At 47.1% G+C, this 6,188-nt stretch overlaps 1 protein-coding gene across 1 annotated transcript in view; it reads right to left on the bottom strand.

The window, feature by feature from the left end:
* Positions 1–6,188, bottom strand: part of CNOT4 (CCR4-NOT transcription complex subunit 4) — a 108,199-nt gene that overhangs the window by 80 nt on the left and 101,931 nt on the right. The window lies entirely within an intron of this gene.

Genomic DNA, 6,188 nt, shown 5'->3' with positions numbered 1-6,188 from the left:
CCAGTCAACTCAGCCCTAAAGAATCAGGGTGAGAAGATGCAGAAACTGGACTTTGGGAGACAACCAGTGCTCAGTCCTAGCTCTTCATGTGATCTGTATCACAGAAGCATTTCCTTTCCTTTGGCTTATATAAGTGACTCCTTTTCTCCAGCTGATTAGAGGACCGGCATTCAAACCAAACTGGAAAGCAGCCCTTCCCTGGACTGAGTGAATCAGTAACTGATGGCAGAAAAAAACTTCCTCCGTAGGTAAGGATGCGAAGGGAGAGACATTTCCCTGTTTTCCTGGCATAGCCTTGAAACTTGTTGCTTCATTGTTGATTCAACAGCACCTTGTATTTTCCGTTTGGGTTGGGCCTGTTTCAAGAGCTTTGTGCTGATCTGTAGAAAATTCAGTTTCTAGATGGTTGCACTTATTCTGCATGTAAACTACTGTGTATTTTGTCTTAGGTGCAAATACCCTCATCTTGTATGATAATCCTATTACAATATGAAAAGAATCAGGATTTTACTGGGAACCTATTTAACACAGCAACCAATAATCACATCATCAGACCATGACATCATGGAGGTAAAAAAGTAGTAAGATAGAAAAAGGGCTACTTCAGGGCATATGATTATCTCCATTCAGCTAAGGTTCCTAGCTGAATGGTGATCATGGATGGCTCAAAGCACAGTTACCCTACTCTCAGTAAGTAGCAAACGGTGTTAATATTCCATCAAGCTTTTCTGGCCACCCCAGCCCAGCCCTCTTCAGATTAAATATCTGTTTAATTTATTGGCTTCCTGAGGCAGTAAACTTCCCAGACCAGCTGCAGAGAGCTCCTGTGGAGAGAGGCATGCTATCGCCTACACACAGCGACCGCCCTTTGGGAACATCTCCTGATTTCCACGCAGGAAGTGGTGTAACTGAAATAAACTCTGGTCCCTGTTTTTCCTGTAGAGCTTTGGTATTCTCAGATGTCAGACCAGGACTACATTATAGGATGAGACAACCTCGCCCTAAACACCATCAGAGAAGTGAAGAGCTGCTGGGCAGCTAACTTTTAAGGCATCAGAATGAATAGATGTTAACAGTTTTGCCGGATCTCCTCTCTGAAGTCCCATTATATAGGAACCTCCCTGTATTTTTAACTGCAGGAAGTGCATTTCCAGCTGCACTGATCTTGGCACAAGGGCGCTGCTTTTTTTTTTTCCCTCTAGCTCTAAGTAAGAATTCTAAGTAAGAATTCTTTTCCTGGTCAAACTACAACTTTCACCTTCAACTCTACCAATTCCCAGCACAGAGGGAGCAGCACAACCACCCCACCCTGTTGTACAGGCTTGCTAATCTTTTGTTATCCAATGCACTGTATGGTTGGGTTTCACTGTATATTTACTGTTTGGCTGTATATACTGGCAGCGTCCATTAAGCAATGCTAGTGAGGATGGCAATACCAGTGGGGATGCACCGTTGCAAGGCTCAAAGGAAAGGAGTACTGAATTTTTCCATTCCTTTTTTGAAGGTACATTCCTGTTTGCATTACTGGATGGATACAGTGCAGTCCTCCAAGCAGTCATCTGAGTCTGTCTATTCTGATATATGCCACTGACCCTACTCCACTGCATGAATCACCAAACCACCCTCAACATTCCTCTGGGGCTAGTCTGTCTTCCCAGTAGACTTTTATGAGACCACCCTTCAAAAAAGTCCTGCACCTCCTAACTTCAGGCCAGCACCCATTCAATGACACCTCAGACCTGCCATGCCCTTATTTTCACATGAGACCTAATCATTCAATAATGAGGGTGTCTTCTCTTTGGTTGTATAAACTTGTGTAACCCAAAGGTGAAGGGGCATAACAATGCCTGTGTCATCTAGAAAAGCATGTGCAATTGCCCAGAGCATTAAGTGAACAGGAAGATAAGAAGACAAACCAGATCAAAAACTAAAAAAAAAAAAAACCAAAACCCAAACCAAAAAGAAGCCAGTAATAACGATAATTCCTTTCCTCAAAAAAAAGCTGGGTAAAAGTAATTTTTCCATTCTGGGAAAGTCTGTGGTGCAAAAAATCCACTTTAAGAGTACCAAGACACTGCGGGTTTTCATGAAAAACACAGGAAATAAGTCCTACGTATCCAAAAGCCTGGGCATCAGAGTACGCCTGTTAGGAATGAAGAGTTTAACAGCACCAGCCTCTGGCCAACAAAAGGTTAATGCTGTAATCTGGAATCTAGAAGGAGGTTATGAAATAGCACAATGTACATGTCAAAGTAGAAGTTTATGGAGTCCACATGAAATGCCCCTGTCTGGAATACCCTGCCTTTGGAAATAAGCAAAGCAAGTAGGAAGTCTCTGCGTGCATGCAAATATCTGTGTACACGATATGCATGTGTACATCATATGCATATGTACATGCATATATTTGTGCATATATAAGAGGATTAGCAATAAATAACTAAACTATGAGATTTTTCAGGGGAAGGAATTATTCAGTTAGCAAAATGCATGCTTAAGTGGCAATATTGTCATTTACTGGTTATTTATGACAGCTTAATCATTGCATGAATGGCTTTTAGGAATAAATGGGCAGGTATCCACCTGTCCAAGTCATTCATGATGTGTTAGGAAAGAAAACATACACACACATATACCCAGTACAGATTCTCTTTAGACTCCTGTGTCTGGCATATCTCCTGCTATCAGTCAAGCTATGTAGCCAGCTCATGTCTGTAGAGGCTGTCTCAGTTTATGCCCCTGGGGGCAGAAGCAACCAACTAAGTGTGAATAGCAGCTATCACAGAAAAGGCTGGGGACATGAGTGAGCAAGTTAAAATCTTCAGACTCGATCCTAAGGCTCCTGTAACCGCAAGGGGAGCTTGGTCCATCTGTATGCTGCCTCTCCTTTTGGGGTCATTTTCTCTCTTACGCTGAAACTCAAAGCCTTTCCAAGGGTGTCTTTCACAATGGATCAACTTATAATGCCACCCTGACATGCAAACCTGAACTGTCCCTGGTCATGCCTTCAGGACCACAGAGCTTCTTGCACTCCTTAGGTGTCCCCACCTAATCACAGTTGGAATGACACCAGCACACCAACTTCCAAGGCCCTACTGGGTTGATATAAGTGTGGCAAGGGCCTGCCAAGCGCAATCCCCCAGAAATCTGCGCAGTGACAAATCTGCACATGCTGGCAGATTCATCCGCTGCCAGTGGATACAGGCAAGGTCGGTGTCTGAGGGTCCTCCCAGCAACTTTACCCATCTGCAGTGCAGGCACTGCTACATGAGCTGCCTTTGCAGTCAGGGGGCACCTCTTAAAAATTCCAGCGCATCTTGAAATAGGAGTCCCACATGGGCTGGATAAAGCAAGCCCTTATTCTTACCCGAATGATGAAACAACCAAAAGTGACTGGCACAGATGAAGATTTCTAAAGTTGAGTGAGAGGAGTCCTTTCATGGGGGGCTGTGCACACATAACCCAGGGAGGTGCAGACTTGGTGAGTCGCTTGCTGGGAGGTCAGGTCTATCCGCAGTGCTCTTGCAAACCTGTGGCACCAAGCCCCAGTTACTGGAGCTGCGGAAAGGTGGGTTTAGAGGGAACCCAGGGTTATGTAGCGTGTACGTATGTGGTATAGAAACAGCATGACACGAAGACCTTGCACCTAAACACCCTGGAATCAGCTTTCTGGAGAGCTATTTGGTTTCCACAGAGCTAGCCCTGGTTGCCTTGCATGAAGGATGGACTAGCAAGAGAGCTAAGCAAGTGACTCGCAATGAGTAATTTGTACTCATTGTTCTTCTGTAACTCTATGTTCTTCTGTCTGCAGAACCTTCTGCAAGTAGAGAGGATCATCCATGGTCACTGACTTGAAATTAGGACTTGCACATTCAGTAGTGGAGATTTGGCTTCTGCAGAGTTCTGCACTGTTCACAAGCCGACCTAGGTGAGCCCAGTGCTTTTAGTCTTGGCCTGTGAAAACACTACTTCCCATGAGAAACAGGATCTCCTTATTTAAGTGCAACCAATGCAACACACTACAATGGACTTGAGGCATACAACAAAGTCTACCTGCAAGAATGCGTGATTAAAATGCAACACAGGAATAAACATGACCAAAGTAAATCCCCTTAAACAGTCAGGGATGCTTGCTTTCTGTTTTTTTTTTTTACCAGGATCTCTACGGCACAGAAAGAAACTGAGTACAGAGTTCTGGATGGAGAATTACCCATGTACTTCACCTACCCCTCCCACATCTCTTGGTTGCCTTTTCTCCTCCAAAGGACCTGAGATATAAAAGGCAGATGAGGCACTGAGGCATACATCTACATTCTGGTTGGCAGTTCCCCACGTATGCAACAGCAAGTGTCCCAGGGAAATTGCATAGGCTGCAGTCAGACATCAACACCCACTCAGCTGGCTGCAGCACAAGCTTCCCCAGCTCTTTTCTGGCAAGACTCCTGCAGTCACCCAGCTCTCCCAGCAAGTGTCCCCTGACCCAGTCCCTTCTTCTTTCCTCTTGTCTGCTCATCCAATCTCACCACAGCTCCCCGCCCCGAGTACAGGTCCAGGATCCCACTGCTGCCAGGTGAGCATGTCAGTCCCAGGGAATGAGTGCTTCTCCATGCAGGGCTGAACCTGCCCATGATGCCCAGCCCCTCCACAGGCCACACCATGGGGCACACTGTGATCAAAATCCCACAAGGCAGGACGCCATGCAGCCTTCTCTGATTACGCTTGCATTTCATCTATCTGTGCTCCTCCAGGGACTCTCCTGCAGACAACCTCACATCACACGATGCAAGTGCTTGGTTTTTTGGGGCTTGTGCTTTTGGTGTCAAAGCTGCACAAAACTGCAGATCTGACAAGGGCTGTGCCAAAACCAGGAGAATGGTATGAGGGTGTAGGCCTGGCCAGGATGGAAAAAAAACACCTACAAGGGGTTTAAGGAGGGATCTTGATGGTGCCATGGTCCCATGTTTATGTCCATACACCTCTGTTTGGCTGCCTGTGCCAGAGGAAGGGGGATACTGCCTTCTCTGGCCAGGCACACCATCATGAGGGGAAGCAGGGCACAGGGGTCTGGACAAGGTACGCACAGGTGATGTGCTGGGAAAGTGGAAACTGCCAGCCAAGATCCTGGAGCTGGGATAGCTCCAGCCCCTTGGCCACACCAACTCCCCTGCTAGCTACCCCTTCCCCCTTGCCTTCCCTGCAAGGAAAGGGCTTGTTGAGCTGGGATATGGACTGCTTCTTTCCTGAGCCCACAGTCACTCCTTGCACACACAGCTCAGTGCCTGGCTCCTCAGGTCTGCACAGACAGCCACCACCAGAAGGCAGGGAGCGGGAAACAGAGCTGAAATCCCACCCTAGCAGGATATTGATTATGCAATAATAAGCCCCTTTGTCTCCTTCAGCCCCAGGAAAATCTCTTAAGAGCATTAGCAAATGAATAATCCATGTCATCTACTCAGCATTTTGAGCACAAGCTCAAGCACAGTTATTGTGTCCCCAGGGTTTTGCTGATCCCGTTCATTTCCCGGCACATATGACAAGACTTAACCACCACTGGCCCTGTGCTGAAGGCCATGCTTGCAGCATGTGCTTGGTCCACACCTATTTAGCATCGAGACACATGCAGAAGTGGGGAGGGGGACAGGGCACTGCCTTTGGCTCTTCTCACTGTCCTCCAGCCACCAGCAGTGGTAAGGCCAGCTCTAAAACCCAGCAGGAGTTATATGGGCACCAGTCTCATCTCAGCAGAGGAGCCAGTTCAGGGTTGGTCCCATGTGACCAGATGGGTGCATCCTCAGTGCCCATAGGGTTGCCTGCACCCCAGCTCCTCACTGCCAGGAGATGGCTGTATTTGCAGCCAGGGCATGCCCCAAGGCCAGCTCCTTGGCTGTCAGGGTCACACTCGCACACAGCTCAGCCTGCCTCAGAGCTTACCTTCATTCCACAAACAACAAAATCCCTGCAGTCAGAAGGGGAAGGGAAAAACAACAGCAATATTCACAGAGCTGGGGAGGACCCTCCCTCCTTGGCCCACTCTCCAAGGGAAGCCAAGGAAATCTCACTGTTTAAGGATTACCCAGAGAAGAGAAGAAATTAAAGTAATTTCTGAGCAAGATTGTTCTGAGTTATGGGAGGTTGAAACAGATTTTCCTGGGAAAACAAGTAAATCCCCTGGAGAGAAGCCCAGAGAGGTA

Source organism: Pezoporus occidentalis, unplaced genomic scaffold (genome assembly GCF_034315485.1).
Source record: "Pezoporus occidentalis ecotype Australia unplaced genomic scaffold, CSIRO_AGI_Poc_V1 ctg182, whole genome shotgun sequence".
In the NCBI taxonomy this organism is placed as follows: Eukaryota; Metazoa; Chordata; class Aves; order Psittaciformes; family Psittacidae; genus Pezoporus; species Pezoporus occidentalis.
Note: the sequence above shows the minus strand (reverse complement) of the source record. Positions and strands in the feature narration are given on the sequence as shown.